Genomic DNA, 23,532 nt, shown 5'->3' with positions numbered 1-23,532 from the left:
AGGAATGCCAAGGATTGCCAGCAATATCAAAAGCTAGGTGGGGGAGAGATTCTTCCCTAAAGTCTTAGAGAGAGCCTGGCCCTGCCAACACCTTAATCTTAGAATTCTAGCCTCCAGAACTGTGAAATAATACATTTCTATTGTCTTAAACCATCCACTTTGTGATACTCTGTTATGACAGTCCTAGAAAACTAATACGAAACCCGAGGGGCCTATGGAGATTGAATTTACCTTAGGGATTTGTGAAAAATGAAAATTCAAGATGCTTCAAAGGTTTCATAAAGGCCTTGAAAGAGAATTGGGCTAGAGAGAGGGATTTGGGAGTAATCCTCTATTAATCAAGACGATATAGTAAAACTGCCAAATGAGAGAAGATGGTTAAAACCCAAACCAAATCTTAAAGCTCACAAGCAGGAGAGGACTGGGAGGGCAAAAGGCCAAATTTCACAATCGGTAACATTCAAATTAAATAGCACCCCCCAGTCTGTTCCCCCCACACACATATATGCAAATAACATTCCTTTCCCTCTTACATATCAGTAAAGTTAAAGCCAGTAAGAAGCAAGAAACATCTTTGAATACAGTACAAAAAGCAAGTGACAAGAAAGCCATTGCTCAACAAATCTCAAACCAAATCCCCTTTTAGGGATTAAAGTTTGTTTTTGTTTTTGTTTTTTTTAAGATTTTATTTATTTATTCATGAGAGACACACACAGAGAGGCAGAGACACAGGCAGAGGGAGAAGCAGGCTCCCTGCAGGGAGCCTGATAAGGGACTCATCCCAGGACTCCAGGATCACGCCCTGAGCCCTGAGCCTAAGGCAGGCGCTTTAACTGCTGAACCACCCAGGTAGGTGTCCCAGGGCTTAAAATTTCTTATAGACCTAGCTAGAGAAAGAAATTTTGGTTCCTCTCTCCCTAATCTAGGCTGATTTAGTTCCTGTAGAAGATGAAATAGAATAGACACAGCAGCTAATATTAAAACTTCTTCCATCCAGTTCTGTAACTGACACTGGTTTGGAAGAAGTTGTTGAGATAAATAGTGGCTAACTAAAACAAAACCCATGTTCCTATTATATTATTTATTAGGTGGAATGAACGAATCTCTTGTTAAAGGCTCTTCGATCACTTTTATTTCCAGTGGTGGACTAATTCAGAGAACCAAACCTACCACTGAAAACTGAAAACAGTGGAAAATATAGAAAATATCTACTGAAATGAATCCACGAGCTGTAAGAACATAAGGAATCCACAGGCAAAAACTAGGTAAATGGAGGAATGCACAAAGGTAAGCAGAGTACTGAAGCTGACTTTCATTTCAAGGTCAAAGTAGGTTAGAGGGGGTGAACCTGAGCTTTGGATTTTTCATAACCACATGGGTATATGAAACAAAAAAGACCAAAGTCCAGGGTCTGGCCAAAGTATAGAGCACCTCTAGTAACTATTACTATGGAATACACAATGGGCAATAATTACATACTATGTTCATTAAAAAAATAGCCTGAATCAAATCATATGCAATGTGACAACCATCCGCTAGGAGAATACAAATGTATGTAGGTTGGCAAAAAAGATTGCCATACTTTGGATTTGCCACAATTTTGATGACTTGACTGCAACTAATGCTACCCTCAAGGAGCTCTAACTAGAACAATGTATAAAAGCTAAGTTTTCTAAGGTTCAGAAAAGAGCTACTTTCTCTTAACACCAATTGTTTATATTTAATAAAATGAAGATAACATGAAGGCTTTGGCACTTAGCATATATAATTATAATGCTTTATTTAAAATAGAATAGACAAAGAATTAAAAAGACAAAAATAACTTTTAATTTGCATTGAAGTACATGGAACTTTTCCAAAATAAATGTATTTATAATTAATATTCTATAAAGAAATTTAAAACCTAATGTATCATCTAACATCAACAAAACTCTCACTAAAAACTTTTCCTCCAGGGGCACCTGGGTGGCTCAGTCGGTTAAGTGTCTGGCTTTGGGTGGTTCCAGGGTCCTGTGATGGAGCCCCATATCAGGCTCCCTGCTCCTCAGGGAGCCTGCTTCTCTCTCTCCCTCTGCCTGCCACTCCCCCTGCTCGTGCTCACATGTGCTCTCTCTATGCCGATAAATAAAATCTTTTAAAAATATTTTTTCTCCATAGAGACAGAGAGTGGAATAGAGGTTACCACCAGCTGGGGAAAGAGTGGAACAAGTTACTGTTTAAATGGGTACACAGTTTCTATGTCGCATGATGAAAAAGTTCTGGAAATGGATTGTGGTGATGGGTTATATAACACTGTGAATGTATTTACTGTCATTGAATTGTGCATTCAAAAATGGTTAAAATGGCAAATTTTATGTTAGGTGCATTTTAGCACTATAAAAAAATAAAAATTATTTTTATCTAATTTCCTTAAAGTTAAGGATTCTCAAGTCTGAAACTCTTGCAAATTAAGTATCCTCTAAAAATTGAAACAGGGGAGCAGAGGCTTTGGGTTATGTCATCATAGATTCAAATCTGAGATCTACCCTTCCTAACCACAGACTCTTGATACAAGTTACATTCTGAAAGCCTTAGTTTCCTCCACCTGGAAAATGGGAAAGTATTTGGACACAAAGTTGTAATAAGGACTATAACAGATAGCTATAGCATGCATGAAGATAACCCAGGAACTTCACACCAAGGTGTTCTTATTCAGTTCTCTGGCATACAAAGAGTTATTAATTAAATAAAGTTGTTAACTAAAGTTGTTTACACACTTTTAAAAATTATCTAACACTCTTTAACCAGTGTTTGATAATATACTCAGGCATACAAAACTTGATTCAAATTCTTTAAAATGGCTTTTCCCTGTTTATCAACCCGGCTCTTATTAAAAAAAAAAAAAAAGATTTATTTATTAGAAAGAGAGAGAGAGAGAGAGAGAGAGAGAGAAACTCAAGCCAACTCTCCACTGGATGCAATGCCTGAGGCCCGGCTCAATCCCGGGACCTTGAGATCAAGTCACGAGTCAGATACTCAACCTCAACCAACTGAACTATTCAGGCACCCCTCAACCCAGCTCTCATTTAAATTGCCAGTTTCTCTAAGTTACAATATGAGGCAGTCAGGAATACCAAAAAAAAAAAAAAAAAAAAAGCAATTTATCGTTAAGTAAAAGAAGTCTGACTCTCCTTTTCAGTTTTTTGCCAGCTGCCACTCAATGGTAATAGTCCATTTGCAGTGATCTCCATCAACAACAGCCATGCATTTAACAGTATCAAACCAGTCAGGAATTTGCCCAAGTGTTAACACAGTCTAGATCACAATTTCACTCTTTTAGGAAATGAAACATGCTGGCATAGGTGGTGTTTAATCTTCTTAAGTATCAAATACTTTGCATAGCCCCACATGATACAAGTTAATCTTCTTGATACCCTGTATCCTATTTTTTAAGATCAGTATATTATGATGTTCTGACATTTCAAGAAAATTTTCTAGCTGGAAAGAGAATACCTGTCCCAGACCTAGGCAATTCTTGGAGACAGCAAAGGGCCCGGCCAAGAGCATGTCCTTGATGTGCAAACTAACCCAGAGCCAGACCTTCTTCATCAGATCCTTTATCCCAAGGCCTTAATCACCCAGAGCCAGGTACTTGGCAACTAGGGACCATTCCTATGGCTCAAAGCCCACCAAAATTACTGAAATCTCCCAACCATAAACCATTCACTCTGCCCTGTCTTTCCCTGGAAACCCCCAGCAAAGACTGTGGCCCTAATGCTCTCCCCTCATTTTTATCTCCGGCCTACCCAAACACCCTGCTGTTTTCCCTGTGGCCCTGCATGTTGTGCTCAGTCTCCTGTCTCTGGGACCTCTGAGTAATAAACTTTGGTTTTCCCTGAGCCTTTCCTGTGTCTCCTCTGGTGGCTGCACCTGACTATCAGCAAAGAACACAAAACACATCCACTGATTGAGAAAATACAGAACATTATTGTGAGTTCAGGAGTTATATTTAAATAATTTTACTTAATCCCAACAGTATCTACTTACATTTGAAACACACTAGTACATACAGGTTTGGGATTTATGTTTTTAAGTTAACTATTTCAAATACATATGGATTCATGAATCCCTTGCCAAATTCCCAGATTCTCTTGGGATTTGCCATTCTCATATGAGAATCACTGACCACAGGATGATGAGGCAAAGTGTGTGTGTATGCACAACCCTCCCCCTCCCCAATATCCTCACCCCTGATGCACACTTCTGGAAGAGATATACCTCATTCAGTACACCATCATCTTTCTTTTAAAAAGCTGGTAAGACGGGGGGGGGGGGGGGGGGGTGGTAGTTAGCTGATCTAAGAAAAACCTGTATGATCAAAGTTAAAAAGGGGACACACCAAAGAGCATGAAATAATTTACCCTCTCATCAAATTGTATACATAGTGCTTCAACATACATATTTCCTTATCTTATGTTTTATTAACAAGAAGATATAGAAAACCACTTAATGTTTGTTTTTACGGCACAAATGTAACCTTTTTATTTCATTTTCCCCTATACGTATCCTAATTCCAATCAATTACGCAAAATTTCCTAAACATAGCCGAGACATTACTACCACCATACTTGTAGCCAACTCATTGCCTCAATCTAGACTGATTTTTCTTCCTATTAGGAAAGTCTTGTCATTATTAACACCTCCAACACATATTTGTAAAGACAAAAATAAAGTCCAGTTATTTTTAGCTATTACAATGACTTATTTTAAGATTTAATGGAAAAGTTAAAAAAAAAAAAACCCTAAAATGGGTAATTTGGTACAACTGAAAGTTTTAATTCATTCTATAGACAGTTAAGAACTAGTTAGATATTTATAACAGGCAGTTTATAACACATGAATAAAACATATTTAAAGAGTCTCTTGTTTAGAACCTGGAATATAGATCAGTACCACAGGAATTTTGCTAATTTGAGGTAATGATTCAAGTACAGCTAATTTTTAAATGATGACTTGCTCACCGAAAAGTTTCGAAAGTTTCAAGCAGAAAATTTTCAAAATTAGTCATGTAAACATTTAATTGGGAGAAAGATATCACTCTTTCTCCCAATTAAATAATAAATAATTAAATAATATCACTCTCCATATTAAAACATTAATTATTTATTGTATTATTACACCTAACAACTTTTTGAGTCTTTCTTACATTACTGTTTGAGTGTAAATTGATATAAGCTTCCTGGGAAGTAATTTGACAACATGTATCAAGAATTAAAACTAAACCTAGTATTTTAACTAGCTATACCACTTTTAGGAATTAATCTTAACGAAATGATCATGAATAAGGATAAAGATTTAACTACAAAGATTTTCATCACACGGGATCCCTGGGTGGAGCAGCGGTTTGGCGCCTGCCTTTGGCCCAGGGCGCGATCCTGGAGACCCAGGATCGAATCCCACATCGGGCTCCCGGTGCATGGAGCCTGCTTCTCCCTCTGCCTGTGTCTCTGCCTCTCTCTCTCTCTGTGACTATCATAAATAAATAAAAATTAAAAATAAAATAAAATAAAATAAAATAAAAAAAACAAAGATTTTCATCACAGCATTGTTCATAGTGAAAAACTGTAAACTTTCTAAATATTTGACAATAAAGGGATTAATTAGTTGACTATAAAAATAGAAATATGGAATATCTAAATCGTTTAAAGTGAATGTTGTAAAATATACATGCTCAAACTTTTTGAAACTGCCTATAATTCTTGGATACTTTTAGCTATTTAAAATTTATAATAATGCACATATTCAATATGTAGGTACATAGAGACAGAAATAGATGACTAGTCGTCAGGGGACAGGGAAGGGGAAAGTGATGAATGACTAATATGTAGTTTTTAGATGATGAAAGTGCTCTGAATTTAGATAACAGTAGTGAAATATCACACAACTTTGTGAATATAAAACCACTGTACAATTTAAGAGTGAATTTTAAAAGTATGGGAATTATTTCTCAAAAAATGCATATATTCAAACATTTAAAATTTTAACTATTAAATATATAAAGTATATATAAATTATAAATACACCTATACTTTTTTATACAAATCTTAAAGTAGGCCATCTGTTGGCATCTCTGTGCATGTACCTGAATGTTTTATATGTGTGTTATTGATGAGCAAAATTTGGGCTCTGAATGGACCTTTTTTAATTTAGGCCTGTGCAAGATTCCTCATGTAAACTTGTGCTATGCTAAAGCAACTGAACTCCTCAAATAAATGCAAGGCAAAGCTCACATGCATCTGTTCACATATTTCACTAAAACAAAGCAGTTTTATACTAACGGATTAACATATAAGCACCATTAGGACTGTACAATTTTAAATACTTATTGCAACTTTGGCATACTTTGCTAACTTTTATGCTCATGACAAATAAGATAGATAGAACTTTAGATAATTATTACTGTCTCCACAGTGAAACAAAAATTTCTGACTTTTTCCTTCAAACTTCTGGATCTCTAATTTATAAGTATTCTGAAACCATAAGGAAAGCTTTAAATACTGATAATATTTTTTAAACAGCTTGAGATACAGTGCACAAACCATACAACTCATCCATGTAAACACACAATAACAATGGTTTTTAGTCTACTTACAGATACACGTAACCATCAACACTGTTAATTTTAGAATATTTCATCATCCCAAAGGAAACCTCAGACTCATAAGCAGTTATTCCCCATCCTCCCCTCCCCCAAGCCCCTGGCAAACACCAGTCTGTTTTCTGTCCTTATGGAAATACATTTTCTAAATATTTCATATAAATGGAATCACATGCTGTCACCTTTCATGTCTGGTTTATTTCACTTAGCAAAAAGTTTTCTAGGTTTGTCTAAGTTGTAACACGCATCAGTATTCCTTTTTATGGTTGAGTAACATTCCAGTGTATGGATATACCACATTTTGTTTATTCATCATGTGGTGGACATTTAGGTTGTTTCTACTTTTTGGCTATTTGAAAAATGCTGCTGTATACTCAAGTACAAGTTTTTGCATGGACCTGTTTTCATTTCCCTTTGAAGTGAAATTGCTGTGTCATTTGGTAACTCTATGTTTAGCATTTTGAGGAACTGCCAAAATCTTTTCCAAAGTGGCTGCACCATTTTACATTCCAAACAGCAGTGTATGAGGGTTCTGATTTCTCCGCATCCTTGCCAGCACTTATTCTTTTTTGTTCTAGCTGTCTTTCATTGTGGTTTTGATTTGCATTTCCCTGATGGAAAAGATGTGGGAGTATCTTTTCATGTGCTTATCATTCATTTATATATCTTTTTTGGAGAAATGCCTATTCAGATCTTTGGCCCATTTTTTTTTTAAACTGAGTTGCCTTTTTTACTACTAAGTTGTAGAAGTTCCTTGTACAGTCTAGATGTAAGTCCCTTATTGGATATATGATTGCAACTATTTTCTCCCATTTTGTGGGCTTTTTACTTTATTGATAGTGTCCTTTGAAGCACAAGTTTTTAATTTTGATGAAATCTAATGCATCTATTTTTTTTGTGTTGCTTATGCTTTTGGTGTCGTATCTAAAAATTCTTTGACCAAATCCAAGGTCATAAAAATTTGCCCTAGGTTTTAAGAGTTTTATAGGCTTTAGTTCTTACAATTAGTTCTTAGATTCATTTTAAGTCATACGATCAACTTCATCCTTTTCTGTGTGGCTATTCTATTTTCTAAGCACAATTACTGAAAAGACTGTTCTTTCCCTATTGAATGGTCTAGGCACTCCTTTTTTTTTTTTTTTGGTCTAGGCACTCTTGTCAAAAACCAGCTGACCATAGACACATGGGTTTATTTTTTGACACTCAACTTTATTCCACTGATCCCTAGGTTCCCCAGATAATTACTTAAGGATTATAAGTGCCAATACCACACTGTCTTGATCACTGTTGCTTTGTAATAAGTTTTGAAACCAGAGATTATGAGTCCTACTTTGTTCTTTAAGATTTTTTGCTACTCTCAGTCCCTTGCAATTTCATATAAATGTTCAAAAGAGCTTGTCAACTTCTACAGAGAAGTCAGTTGGGATTCTGAAAGAGACTGTGCTTAATCTGAAGATCAATATTGCCACCTTACCAATATTAGGTCTTTTAATTTATGAATATGGGATATTTTTCCACTTATGTGGATCTTCAATTTCTTTTTAAATAATCTTTGGTGGTTTTCAGAGAATAAGTTCGATGCTTCTTTTGTTAAATTTATTTTTAAGCATCTTATTCTTTTTAATGCTATTGTAAATGAAGTGTTCTAAGTTCACTTTTGGGTTACTCATCTCAAGTGGACAGAAACATAGCTGATTTTTGTATACTGATCTTGTACCCTGCAACATTGCTGAACTCATTTATTAGTTCTAATAATTCTTTAGGGGATTCCTTAGTGTTTTCTACATAGATCATGTCATCTATGAACAGTTTTACTTCTTCCTTTCCAACCTAGAAGCCTTTTCTTTTTCTTATCTAATTGATCTGGTTAGAACCTTAGTTCAATGTTAAACAGAATAGCAGGAGTGGATATCCTTGTCTTGCTCCAGAGCTTATGAGGGAAAGCAAGCAGTCTTTTATCATCAAGTATGATGCTAACTGTGGGTTTTTCACAGATGCCTTTTGATTCACTTCTATTCCTAGGTTTTGAGTGTTTTGTTATGAAAGGATGTTGGATTTTGTCAAGTGTTTTTTGCATCTATTTATATAATCATTTGACTTTTAGTATTCTATTGACATGGTATATTACAATAATTTACAATAATTTGTGGATGTTAAACCAACCTTGCATTCCTGAGATGAATCCCACTTGGGTCATGGCATATAATTCTTTTTATATGTTGCTATATTCAGTTAGTATTTTTTTTAGGATTTTTGTGTCCTTATTCATAACAGATATTGGTCTGTAATCGCCTTGTAATTTTTTTGTTGGGTTTTAGTATCAGTAATACTGGCCTCACAGAATGAGGTGGGAAGAATACTGTAACATTTGCAACTTTTCTGAATAAGTGAAAAACTACACAATCAAGATAGAAACATAAATTAAATATTGAAGCTGATAATACAACTTGAAGTGTCATCCCCAACGCCTGTGCTGTAGACACTGTGGGCTATACAACCAACATCCATCCACCTCCATCCTAAAAGAAGCAACATTTTGTTCTGATGTCTAGGCAGCCATATGCTTCAGGAGAATGTAGCTGGCAGCCTCAGATCAGAAGAGTGGATCCTGACTGGTCCAAACCAATCATAATAGTTCCATCTTGCTTGTCAGAGACTAGTTTGAAAATAGCAATGTGATAAAATCAGATGTGATGGAAAGTTTGCTAAAGGAGTCCCAAGGGATTTTTTCCCCCCATTTAAAATAATATGAAAGGAAAGAGGCAAGCCCTTTCTTCCTCTGGAAGTTGTGATGTCTGGATATGTGGAACTGTTAAAGCCACTTTGCAACCATGGTAAAAGCTGGTGTGAAGACAACTCTGACATACTGAAGATAGCAAGACAGAAAGAAAGAACATGGGTCAGTGATGATACTGCTGAGCTGTTGAACTAAACAAATCTGGAACCATTCAACCTTGAATCCTCTTGGTAAATCTTTTGTTTAAGGACACTGGAGTAAGATTTTTGCTACCTGTAACTAAAAACATTCTAGCTTTTAAACCACTAGTGTGCTGGAGCCTGCTCACACTGGCTCAGAAGAGCCAATTCTGCACCTCTCTTCTTACCAACTCATTCAGTGACGCAGCACTGATAGCTTCAAATCAACCACAGTAAGTATATTGTAGAAATCATCAAGTAACACAAATCAGTTCTATTTTTCCTTTAGAGATCCAAAGAAACCTCGTCCTTATGGAAATATATTTCCTGAGTATTTAATATAAATGGAATCATACACTACATGATCTTTTGTGTTTGGCTTATTTTAGTTAGCATAATATTTTCTAGGTTCATCCAAGTTGTGGGTAATAAGCATTCCAGAACACCACTGGATACAACCCTATCTTAAATTTTTTTTTCAACAAATCAACCTTTTCATTCCCATATTAGCGTTTAAATTAACAATATAAAAATTTTAGCATAAAACACTGCATTAATTTGGGTTTCTTTTTTTAATATTTTATTTATTTATTCATGAGCGACAGAGAGAGAGAGAGGCAGAGACACACAGGCAGAGGGAGAAGCAGGCTCCGGGCGTGGAGCCTGATGTGGGACTCGATCCCAGGACTCCAGAATCATGCCCTGGGCCTAAGGCAGCCACTCAATCGCTGAGCTACCTAGGCGTACCTTAATTTGGGTTTCTAATAAGACTTTATTCAGAAAAAAGTCTCTAGTATCTGAAATATTGCTATATTTCATAATATGAAAAATTACTATATAAGATTTAAAAACTGATTATAAAAGAATTATGCACAGATTATAAAACATTATGCATGGTAAGAGGCAGAGAAAAAGAATACATTTAGATAGGTAGTAGAAGTGTTGGGCTCCACACCAAGATGTTCACACTGGTATCTCTGGGTGGTAGAATTACAGAGGATTCTGATATTTTTGCCTTTTTCCCTAAATTTTCCTTCATAAATATGTATTAACTTAGTAATAAAGAAAAAATGCAATTCATTCTTTTAAAGGGAAGAATGAGTATATGAAGACACGCTATTTTTTTCTTCCATTTGTGTCTGGGAAGAGCCTGTATAAACCTCTCATGTAGTTTTTAAATTGGGTGATTTCTGACATGTATAGTATTACGCTATAAACCTGTTCTCTGACTACCTTAAGATGATGTTGTAGGCATAAATTGAATTATAATATGCATTATAAGAAAAGTGCTAAATTCTTCACACATAATTTCCTTGAAAATAAAATCTGAGCCAAGGTCTCTCCTATTCTGAAATATACGTGTGATCTGATTTCACTGACTCTATTCCTAAAGATGATGAAACAAAGGAGCATTGACCATGTGTCACAAGGTTTGTTTTCTAGGTCTAGAGATAAACTTTATTAGCCATATGACCTCTGGCAAGCAGAAATCTGTCTGAATCTAAACCTTCTTATCTGCTAAATGTGGCAAAGTCCTACCCATTTCTCTTCATAGGATGAGGAAAAGCAGATAAAAGATCAAGTGAAAGATGGTATTTTATGTCACCACAGCATTACATACACATCTTGTAACAACTGTACTTTGTACCAGTTTGATACAAAAGACAGCTTTATAATCAGCAAGATATGATGCCAGTTTCCCTGGTAACAAGTTAACTTCCTCACTGCTTTAAAGATATTTACATGTGTGTGTAAAATCTCTTCTCTCTTTACTGTTTTTAACTTGCCGCTGAAAATACTGGGGTGATGTAAACAAAGTACTGCTATCACAACATGACACTGGATGGGGAGAGAAAGCTATAGATCATTTTCAGTAAAAAATATTGTTACAAAGATCCTAACCAAAATACCAGCAAGTAGAATCCTAAAAAGAATACGATAGCTTAACCAAGTAAGAATTAGGCCAGGAAAATAAGGGTAAGTTAGTATTAGTGTATCTAATAAGATAATTTACTAAATTAGTAGATCAAAGGTGAAAAATTTTAAGTATCTTAACAGATGTGCAAAAATATTTGAATAAAACCATTCCCAAATAAATACTCCTCATGAAGAAAAAAAAAGGGAAAACTATCATTATTTCAAAGTGATGCACTGTCTGCAGGTGATTATGAAATAAACAAGGTACTGAAAAATTATTAGAAACAATAAGAAAATTCAGTATACAGCTGATAGCTTGCTTATATCCAATTAGTTAGAAAATGTAACAAGAGAAAAGATTCTATTTATAACTGCAAATGAATAGAAGAAAACCTGGGTATAATGACAAATGATAAAGGGCTTTATAAAGAGAATTTTAACCTCTACTAAAGGCTCTCAAAGAAGATTGCAATAGGGAGATTCAATATCAGCAATGAGGAGGAGGAGGAGGAGGAGGAGAAGCAGAAGATGAAAGCAGGTCCATCAATCAGCCTCCCAGCAGGAAAATAATGGCATACTCACAGGACAAGCAATAGCAGGGAGCTGTTATCACTGTCACTACTAGACCCTAGTAAGGTCTCTCAGTATGGGAGAAGAACTACCCTGGCAGAAGGTGTGGCCTTAGGAGGACAAACACAACTCTATAGGATAAGAGGCTGGGAAATACAACCTCTTTCCTCCCACACATCCATCTCCTACAAGACCTATTAGCCAAATCCAATAAGAAGCCAGAGGACTAGAGAGCCTGGAGATGGAGAAAGTGAAGAATATATTTGAAGAGGCAAAAAGAATATCCAGCACAACAGCTAGTCTCCTGGCTGTTTATTCTACACCAGGCACCACTCTAACCACTTTGTCTGGATTAATTCTCATAATGTAAATTTGCCTAAACCACAAATTGAAACAATCCCAGTAAAAATACCAATAGGATCATTTATGGGTAGTGAGAAGGCAGACGTGAGTCTATCAGCAAGTTCTTCTAGAATAATAAACAAGTATGAAAGATTAGGTAGGGAAGAAATGTGGAGAGAATGGTCCTATTAAATATTAAAAAATATTATTATGCTGTAATAATTAAAACTTTAATGCTAGCACATGAATAGACTGATCAATGAAACAGAATCAGAGTCCAGAAATAGACCAAAAAGATACAAGAATTTCACATACAGTAGAGGTGACACTTTAAATAAACAGGGAAAAGATACATTATTTGATAAATAATTTAAGAGAAACTGGATAGTGAGTGGAGATAAAAAAAAAAAAAAAACATTAGATCTCTGCCTTATTCCTTACATTACAATAAATTCCACATGGAGCAAAGATCAAAACATGAGGAACAAACTGTGGAAACAGAATTATCAAGAGAACAGTGTAGAAGACTGTAGAAGAATACAAGAATATATTTATTATCTTAAAGCACAGAAGGTAATATTCTAACTATAACATAGAACCAGAAGCCTTATAAGGGGAAAAAATGAGACATTTCATTAAATAGATACAAAACTGCTATATAAAAATTTACCATAAGGTTAGAGAGATCAGATAAATATTAGTAATACTATAATAAGTCTTTATTTCCCTAATATTGGAATATCACTCTTGTAATACAGTAAGAAGGTAACTGCAAGATACATTTTTAAATGTAAATGTCATTAAAATTAAAATATGCATACTCTAACTTACAATTAAAGAGAAGCAAAACAAACCTAATGAGACATTTTTATTTTAACCTATCATACTGGCAAGGATTACAAAGACTCACAACACTTCAGCATCAGTGAAGAGACAACGGGTATCCTGTGTTATTCACACTCTCACTATCCAACTGAGGAGCTAAACAGATTAGGATACATTTTCAAACGAACCCCTTATAATCTGGACTGTCCCTACTCTGACTATCCAAATCTCAGGAAGTAAAATTACACTACAAATCTCACTGTGCTAATTCAAGAAAAGGTGTGGACAATAAGGAGTACACTGTGAATGTGTATACAGAGTTTTGTAGTAAGATTATAAATTCACGTAATCCTTTTAGGGAAAACTGTAAATGCTCATAGCTTTAGACCCAAGTTCTCCTTCTTCTAGATATGTATTCCATGGACATATTCACATGGGAATGTAAAGATATGTGTACAGGATATTCTCTATCCCTGTCTTATGTTCATAAGACACACACACACAAACAGCCTAAATATCCTTGACTGGCAGGGACGTGATTAAATTACATATAGTACATCCATATAATGGAATTCATGAATTCCTAAGTTTCTAAGCATGAATGACTTTGAGCAAAGGTCACTTAAGTGAATTATCTAAGGTAAGGACCAAAATGTAATTGTAAATACTGAAAATAATAAAGGATTTTCAAGAATTTGACTTGAAAAATAAAATAAAAATGTAAAAATAAGTTTTAAGTTATCTTATATTTGACAGGTTACAATTTCATCTATGCACAAATTTCTTAGAATAAAAAAGAATCAAGTATTGACCCTTTTTTTAGTGTAATCTTTTCAACAAAATTGTATGATAACACAATATACCATACCTTTCATGGTTTTCTCTTTGGAGATGATCACAAAGATCTTGTTTTCAGAAATACTGAATGCCTTCATCCATTTTTCCTAAGAGCCTTCTCTTTAATCATTTACATCAAAAGTCACTGTAATCAAATCAGGCTCCCTTAAAAGTATCTAAGATGTCATCCTTGAAAATTTTCTTTTTCAATTGTCTATCAGTGGCTCTGAGTTTTTTAACATCACATCTATGAACTTCATAAAAACCTGCACACTTTCCAAGGCATCCAATTTCAGTTTGCAAGTGATTTTTATTATTTTTGACAAATAAAAACATTAACAAAGGATCAGAAACTGAATGAGAACAACTTTAAAAGTGGTGCTTTCATTACTAAAATTTTTCTCATAATAGCCAATCTAATAACATATATGTTAACTAGTGATTTAAAAAGAATGACATACTAATATAAAAATATCCAAGATTTATGTATTTTCAGGATACGTATATGATTCCATTTGCTTAAAAAGATTTTCACATGTATTCGTATCAAGAGTCCTGTATGTGAACATATTTTCAGGAAAAGCATTCAAGAAACTATTAACATTGCTTATCTCTTGGGGATTGGTAAGGCGAACTTTCCTTTAATTACATTTTATACCCTTCTAAATTACTTAGCTTTACCACAAGAGGTACAGCTTTTACAGTGATGATGATGACGCTCTATATAAGTAGGTTTCAAATTAAGTACACAGTCATAATAGATAATCTGTGATTCCAACTTCCAGTAGTTTAAATGAAGCCCTAACATACGGAAGGCATTAAATTTAGAAATCTCAAATACTAATAAAAGCCATTTCAAAAGATACTCTTTTTTTTTTTTTCCAAAAGATATTCTTATACAACACTTGATTATTCTATCAGGTTTTTTTTCCAGATTACTTCAGACATAAAACTTTTGTTTATTCCCTTATCCTTTACAGATCAGTAGGAATGATGGGTTTTGATGTAACAAAGTACACTGCTTGATAGAGCAATAAATAAAAAAATTCACCAGTATGTTTTAGATTCCACATTGCAACTAACCTCTACCATTTCTTGAGTTCTGGCATCATATCAAAGAAAAACACCTGTAATTATAATTAAAGGCTACTATTATACACCTCCCTCTTCCAACTACATCTGAGTGGGGCCAGGATTTTTTTTTTCAGATTTTCTTTATATACTTCTGCCAAATCAACATATTTCAGTAAGTTCAATGCAGAAGCCTATATGAGAACCCAGTGGTTTTCTATTAAACCAGACACTAATGAGATTTGAAAAGTGTAAAATCAATGCCATTCTCCTACCTTTCTTGCTTTTGAATACTTTTTTCATTAAAAAACATGTTATACATGTAACTGGTACTGTTTTTATTTAAAAATATTTTTTATTTTCTAATACAAAAAATATCAATACATAAAGCCCACTGAAGTAGAAACTCTCTGAATGGAATAGAAAGAGAATGGAAAGAAGTTCTGAAGCCAAAAATTTTGAGATTCTACAAACCAAAAGGCAAACAGCTGTGAACAAACTGTTCACAGCAGGGATGAATGAACTGTACAAGCAGGTGGGGGTAATGAAATGTTGCAGATACTAAATTCGTTTTTAGGTACAATTCAAGTATTTTTGTTAATGAGGAAAAAAAGTATTAAAGTTTTTATATTAACCTACATATTTACATTTCCAGTGTCTTTCTTTCTATGGATTTGAGTTACCATCTGGTAACGCATCATCATTTCCTTCTTTCGGTATTTCTTGTAAGGTAGGTCTGCTTGCTAAAAACTGTCTATCTTTGCATATGAATGTATTTATTTCACCTTTATTTTTGAAGGACAGTTTTACTAAATACAGAATTATTCATAGACAGTTTTTTTCTTCCAGCACTTTGGATTATGTCATCCCATTATAGCCTCCTGATGTCATCCTTATGTCATCATTATGCCTCCTTATGTCATCCCATTATAGCCTTCTGATGAGAATGCAGTTTTTAATCACATTGATGTGTATGTAGCGAGTTATTTTTCTCTTGATTTTCAAGATTTTTGTCTTGAAAATCGGACAAATTTGTCTTTTAACAAACTGACTATGCTGTTCTAGGCACAGGTCTCTTTGTATTTATCCTCCTAAACTACTGAAGTTCAATCAATTTCTGGATGTGTAAAGTTTTTCATCAAATTTGGAAATTTTTCCAAAAGACTGTGTTCTGTACCTACCTCCCTCCTTCTCTTTCTCTCTCTTTCTTTCTCTTCCCCCATCACCCAGCTCGGGGCTCCCATTATAGATATGTTGTATGTTTGATGTTTTCCACAGATCTCAACGTTCTGTTCCTTTTTCTTCATTTTTCTATCTTTCAGATTGAATCATATCTATTGGTCTGTCTTTAAATTCCCTGATTTTGTTGGCACTTCAAAAAGACTGTTGAACCCCTCTAGTGAATTTTTCATTTCAGGCATTATATTCTTCAATCTAGAATTTCCATGTGATATTTTAACTTTTTACTTTGGAATAATTTAGATTTACAGAGAAGTTGCAAAGACAGTACAGAGAGTTCCTGTATAAGCTTCACCCAGCTTTCCCTAATGTTAATATCTTACATAAGCATGGTACAATTTGTCAAAAGTAAGAAATTAACATTGGTTCCTAACGACAGACTTTATTCAGATTTCACCATTTTTTCAACTAATTTTTCCCTTTTTTGTTCCAGGATCCAATGCAGTATACCACACTGCATTCAATCATCATGTCTCCTTGGTCTCCTCTGATTTGTAATAATTTCTCAGTTTTTCCTTGTTTTTCATGACCTTGACAGATGTTAAGAACACTGGTCAGGTGCTACTATAGAATGATCCTGAGTTTCACTTTTGCCTGTTTTGTTTTTTTTTTTCATCATCAGACTCAGGCTATAAGTCTTGGGAAAGACTACTACAGAGGTGAAGTACTCTCCCATGATGTCATATGAACTAGTTCTTTTTTGTTGTTATTGTTTTTATTATCTCTATACCCTCCATCCAGAAACTCCATTTGTTGACTAACATTGTTATAATTTCCTTTATTTAAAACATGGTTTCCTTTAGTTCTTGTGGCATATTCATAATAGTTTAAGTCTTTATTAAGTCCCAACATTTGGGGACATTCAGAGAGGATTCTTTTTTACAGTCTTTTTTTTTTTTTTTTTTTTTTGTGCATGAGTCATACTTCACTGCTTCCTTACATGGCTTGTAATTTGGTTGTTGTTAAACCTAGAGATTTTATATAATATTATGTAGCAACTCAGGATTCTGATTCTTTTTCTGACTTATATGTATTGTTGCTGTTTTGTTTACTTCTTTCATTTTGTTTAGTATCTTACCTGGGCTAATAAACATGTAAAAAGTCTTTTTTCCTGAGGTATGCAGTCCCTGATAGCTCTGCTCAGTTTTAAATATACTGATTTTATTTTTTAAGCCTGGCTTCCTAGGGGTTACCCCTTTGTATCACTTAGGGGTCAATATGTGATTAGACAGAGTTTATCTCAAACCCCCTGAGCCACTAAGGCTCCCACCCCTTCCCATGGATTTGTGTGTGGGAGGAAGGGGAGCTCATTTTAAGTTTGCCCCAGGTTTATCTTTCCACAGGGCCCTTTCAAGTCTCCTTGGTGCAAGAATGCAACTTGAGGGTCAAAAGTAGGAGAAAACCTCGGGCCTTCCCAGGGCTTTCCTGTGCTTCTATGCAGCCTCAACCAAGAAAGTTTGCCTCAACTAGTACTGCAAGCCCCTGATATTTGAGCACTGCCTTGTGCCCCACCCCACCCCCCAACTTGCACTTCAGAAAATTCTCATTACAGACAGTGTCACCGGGCATGACCCACCCCTCCAAAGAACTGAGCCCCTTCAAGTTGAGGTCTTTCTGTCCTGCTTCTTGCTGGCAGAACGTCCATGCCAATCAAGGTGGGCCAGAGTAGGGTAGAAAGTGAGCAGTCCCAAGCTAGAATGCCACAGATTCCCATTTCTCTTACTTGAAGTTCAACAGCGTAACACTTTTGAATGTTTTAGACAATTGGCTTCTGGTCAACCTCCCAAGTATTGAAATGGTTGCTGCAGAAAAGTTATGTAAAATAAAAATTCCATTCAAATATTCATACTGTTTGGACTAGTAATCCCAGTTATAGAAAACCATCCTAAAGAAATAACCCAAAATCATGGTGCAAGCTGTGTATAGCATGTTCCTACACATTATTTCTCCCTTAGTGCCTCCCTTACAGCTAGATGGAGCCCTGTGACTAAGTTCTCACCAATGCTACCAAAATGGAAGAGATACCACAACTTCCTCCTCATCTCCTCCATGGTAAACAGCCCTGAACTTTCTGTCTTTCCCCTTCCCAACCGAAGGCCTCAGTTTGGATTGGTAGCAACTCACAGACAACCATGACAAACAGATCCCTGTATTACTTCATGGAATGGAATCACTTCACCAACTTGCACCTATATCTAGGCTATTATATCACAACAAAATAAAATATTATACTACCAAGTGACATTACAAATCCATGCTTTTTAAAAAAATACATATTTTAAAAGAAATAAAATTTAACGTACTAACTCATCCCAGCTATCTCAAAATATGTATGTAAACATCTTTCTCTCTAGTGAAATAGAAATAAACTTAAGGAATCTTTATCCTATCCAGTTTCATATTCATGTAAAACATGGATCCTCTGGCCAATGTTCAAATCCAAGATGCTTGGTATGCAATCCAGCCATTGTGTTCTTTAATAAATGAAAAATTATCTACTCCTAGAGCTAGGAACCTTAGCCAAATAAGACTGACTGTATAACTAAATAAACTTTTTCTACGTAAGACAAAAGTCTTTTGGCTTCATCTTTTATATTTGTATTGCTTAAAAGAAAATAAGGTTTCAATGCAAGGGGATATACTGGAAACTGATCCAACAAAAAGCTTTATGCATTCTCCCATCCAGCAGCTTCCGTCAACCGAAAAATATATTTGAAGAAGGATGAAAGCCGGCCCCACTATGAAAAGCATAGCTTTTAAGATGAAAGCTACCCACCCCCCCAAAAAAACCCAAGAAATTGAAACAGCCCAGCCCAAAGAAAGAAAAACAGAGCTGCTAAAAACTTTGCTGTCCTCTCATATTTGAAACTATACAATCTCTCTAAAAATGCAACTAATTTATACAGTATTTTGAAATCTCCAAACCTAATAATTAAATTTAAGGCTTAAGCAAGGGAAATGTACAGAACTCTACAAAATATAACTACACATTTGTCTAGTTATTAAAAAAAAAAGTGGTCCTGGCTCCCTCTAACAAAGTGTACCACAAAACATGAATCACTAGCCACTTGTGGCTCCAGAGTACCTGAAATAGTGCTTGTCAAGACTGAGATGTGGTCTCCAAAAACATATAAAAGTATATCAGTAACATCTTTTTAATACTGATTACGTGTTAATATTTTGGATATAATTGGTTAAATAAAATATATTAAAACTAATTTCACCTGTTTCATTTTATTGTTTAAAATGTGGCCCCAGGAAAAAATTTAAATTACATGAGGCCACGCTATATTTCTACTGCATATCACTGGTATTATACCTGAACAAACCAGCCCAGTTTCTAACAAGCAAAATTCTATAACCATTTTCTTTTGGTTTAGTACTCTCTAGATTCCATAGTTGTATCCTAAAAACAAAAAGGAGATGTTGACCTAGGATTATTTCCTACACAGTATTGAAGATAAGGGCTTCCTATAGTCATCTGGTTACTCAACAACAGGGGTCTAACCTATTATCACAACCAAGGCCCCAGGAAAAATCCACAGACCTTTTAGAAAGTCCTTCCAGGCTGGAAACCTCTCACTCTGACCATGTCATTTGCCAGCTTTCTGCAGGGATGTGAATACTAATAACCACTTCAAGAGGCTCTGCAGAAATCCTTCAGCCATCAAAGAGTTAAAAGTGACCACTCTGAGATGGCATTAGAGGATTTAAGACAGAAGTGACTAGCTTGCACAGCAGGGTGTGAGGCGGCACTGTGGGAGGAGGGAAATGGGAGGAGTGTGAGCAGAGCAGAAAGTTAGACTCCCTTAGGACTGAGTCACAGGACCTTATAAGGATCTGACGTACTTTTTACATTTGCTGAGTATCTTACTTTGTGTGAAGCACTGGGCTGAACACAGCTAAATAAACAGTGTCCACTCTTTAGTAGCTCATAATCTAATCAAACTGCAGTCAGGACAGATCAGTGTACAAGGCCAGCTGTTCTGACAGTTCATCCTGGGCCGCAGCCTTAGGACTGAAGTCAGAATTGGTTAATAAAGTCAAATCAGTAGACAAAAAACTGCAGCTAAGTGGATTCAGGAGATAAGGAAGGTTATGATTAAATGGGTATCATGATGAATGGACTCTGAGAACCCTTTGAAATGTTACATATGGGGTGTGTGTGTCTGTATTTGTGTGTGTGTGTGTGTGTGTGTGTGTGTGTGTGTGTGTGTGTGTATAAAAGAACTGCTCTGAGGTAGTGGTCTCCAAACTTGTAATGCATTTATTTATGAATTGTATTCATTTTATTTTATGTACTCTATGCAACATGAGTAAAATTAGGATCTAAAACAATAAGGCTAAAAATATAAAGTTCTAAAATTTTATTTTTCTATCTTCAGTGCCTTTTCTTGCATGGCCCACATGAATCCTGCTCTCAAGGAAATTTAAAAACACTACTGATGCGGAATTAAGTGTGGAAAGCCTCAACAGTTATTAAAACTACACTTCAACTGGAAATGAGCTGAGGCCAACCACAACAATCTTGAAGTCACTTCCAGAAAGCTTTTCTCTGAAAATGAATTTAGAGTATTTTCACTGTAGGACAAAGGAAAAATGAAAATGTGGGTTCTACACGTCAGGTAACATATGTTTTGCTTTTATCTTCAGTTTGTTCTCTTTTATGTTAATGTTTTAGGCTACCAAAAAACCTCTTAAAGATAGAAATTATCTTTAAAAATTTAGACTTTAGAAAAGCTATGTAAAATGGGCCCCATATTCCATGTTTCTGACTAGTATAAAATTTGAGGTAGTATTACTAAATTTAAAATATTGCTTGAGGGAGAGATTGTGTGCTGTTTTAACAATGAGTGTGCTTCTGTAGTATATTCAGAAGATCTCAAGTCAATCATTTTCAGTATACTTTTCCAAGCATAAAATTTTTGCCTCCAATTCCACATTCTCAATTCTAGAAAAATAGGTAATGGATACAGACAAGTCACAGAAAATAGCTAGCAGGAAATTAATAATAAACATCTATTTCAAGTTTAATATCAATAAAAATCCAAGAAATGGAAACTAAAAAGTATCAGCAAGGTATGAAAAGGCACTCACATTCTACTCATGGAAATATAAACTGATATTCTCTTTCTGGAGAAATTTGACAGTATTCTGTGATCTAGTAATTATATTAGGAAATGATTTCAAAATTTAGATGGACATATATGAAAATGATATCACAATATTTTATTTCTGCATAGAAAATGACTGAATGAAAGTGCTCTAAAATGTTAAGTGTTTATCTCTGGATATAGGGTTACAGGTGGTGTTTACTTTCCTTTTTTTTTTTGTATATTTCATTTTTTAAATTATAAGCACATATTAACTTTAATCCAAAAATTTCAAGTTTCTTTTCAGAATTCCTTTTAACAAATATCACCCAGTTCTTCTTAAACAAATAAGTGTCTGCTATTTCTATTCCAAATAGAGCTCCTATTCTAATTTTTGATTTTTACCTCCTCTTCATCAAAAGCATTCAGCACCCCTCCCCTACTCCAGTACACTAGAGATGAGCTCTAGTCAAAGACAGATCTCCGTTCAAATCCTAGAAACATCATTTACAGTTGTGTTACTTTGCGCAAGTTTTCTAAACCTCAAGAGAGTTCTTAAATAAGATTACATAAATTTAGAGATTAAGACAGATTCATACCACAGTGGGCAGCTCAGAAAGGGTATGAGGATGAAGGTGGAATTTTAAGGGGAGGGAGTAGGTGGGACTATAAAATAAAATTACAGGAATACAATTTGGGATTCATCCCAGAGACAGTTATGGTGACACAAGATCTGACATGATAGCATGAGACTAAAAGAGTAAATTTTTCTTCATTCTTCTGTATTGAACACTTCCTGTATGTTACACACTAGGTACACAGCAGTGCACAGGGTAAACAAGATCCCTGCTTCCTGACCACATATTCTGTGGTAGCAGGGGTGGGGAGTATGATGGGGGGTGGAAGGCAGAGACGGACCAATGAATTGAGTCAGTGGTGTGCCACAAATAAGACAAAATAAGGTAAGAGGACAGGTGGCGAGGGGTGCTGTTTGAAATAGGGTGGTCAGGAAGACTCCTCTGCAGGGTGGGCTGTGATCCGCAGGACAAGGAGCCATGATGAGATCTGGAGACCGAGAGAAGAACGGGAACAAAATCAAAGATGGAAACAAACCTGGCATGATCATAGCAAAAAGACCATGGTGAAAGAGGGAACTGAAAAGTTAGCAGGTGTGAGATTACATGGGACCATAGCAAAAGAGGAGTTTGGATTTTATTTTCACTGTGGTAAGAACCCACTGATGATGTTTCAGCAGAGTGGCATGAACTGACTGCATTTAAAAAACGACTTCGAGAAACCATGAGAGATCCTTAACTCTGGGAACCAACTGAGGGTTGCTGGAGGGGAGGTGGGGGGGGGGGGATGGGGCAAGTGGTGATGGGCATTAGGAGGGCACATGATGTGATGAGCGCGGGGTGTTACACGCGACTGATAAATTATTTAACACTACATCTGAAACTAACGGTGTACTAATACGTTGGCTAATTGAATTTAAATTTTAAAAATTACTCCGACAGGGCAGCCCCGGTGGCTCAGCGGTTTAGCGCTGCCTTCAGCCCAGGGCGTGATCCTGGAGACCCGGGATCGAGTCCCATGTCAGGCTCCCTGCATGGAGCCTGCTTCTCCCTCTGCCTGTGTCTCTGCCTCTTTCTCTCTCTGTGTGTCTCTCATGAATAAATAAATAAAATCTTAAAAAAAAAAATTACTCCGACAGATCTGTGGAAAGCAAATCCTAGCCACAGGATGCTATCACAGCAGGCCAAACATGCCCCGAACGAGGCAGGATTGATAGCATTAGTGGTAGAATCACACAGAATTCCCAGAGGCTGATTTCAGCTCTTGCAAACAGAGCACAAAGGTTTCTCTTTCTAAAATCTGCCCTTGTTCTCCCAGATCAAATGTGCCACTACTAAACTTCATGTACTATGGTAATGAGGACACGTATCAAGAGTATTGCAATTCTATATTTACATAGCTGTCCTTCCTACTAGATCAAGCTCCAAGAACCAAGGCAGGAAAACATGTTCTATTTATCTTTGATACACCTATCAGAGTACCTGGCATATAAAATGTGCTCAATAAATG

At 35.6% G+C, this 23,532-nt stretch overlaps 1 protein-coding gene and 1 long non-coding RNA gene across 8 annotated transcripts in view; one reads left to right on the top strand and one right to left on the bottom strand.

Annotated features, from left to right (window-relative positions):
* Nucleotides 1-23,532, top strand: part of LOC140620334 (uncharacterized) — a 47,149-nt gene that overhangs the window by 6,527 nt on the left and 17,090 nt on the right. For 3 of the 7 annotated variants that reach the window (XR_012020125.1, XR_012020123.1, XR_012020119.1), the window contains exons 2-3: nt 1,141-1,287; nt 20,780-20,979. This is a non-coding gene — a long non-coding RNA (uncharacterized lncRNA). Of the gene's footprint in view, nt 1-1,088; nt 1,288-15,770; nt 15,846-20,739; nt 20,980-23,532 lie in introns of all 7 variants that reach the window. The other 4 variants (XR_012020122.1, XR_012020121.1, XR_012020120.1 and 1 more) reach the window with 4 other exon arrangements.
* The window catches only part of PDE7A (phosphodiesterase 7A), a 116,043-nt gene that overhangs the window by 75,450 nt on the left and 17,061 nt on the right, over nt 1-23,532 (bottom strand). The window lies entirely within an intron of this gene.

This window comes from Canis lupus, chromosome 28 (assembly GCF_048164855.1).
Source record: "Canis lupus baileyi chromosome 28, mCanLup2.hap1, whole genome shotgun sequence".
Classification (NCBI taxonomy): Eukaryota; Metazoa; Chordata; class Mammalia; order Carnivora; family Canidae; genus Canis; species Canis lupus.
This window is presented reverse-complemented; position numbering and strand designations above follow the sequence as displayed.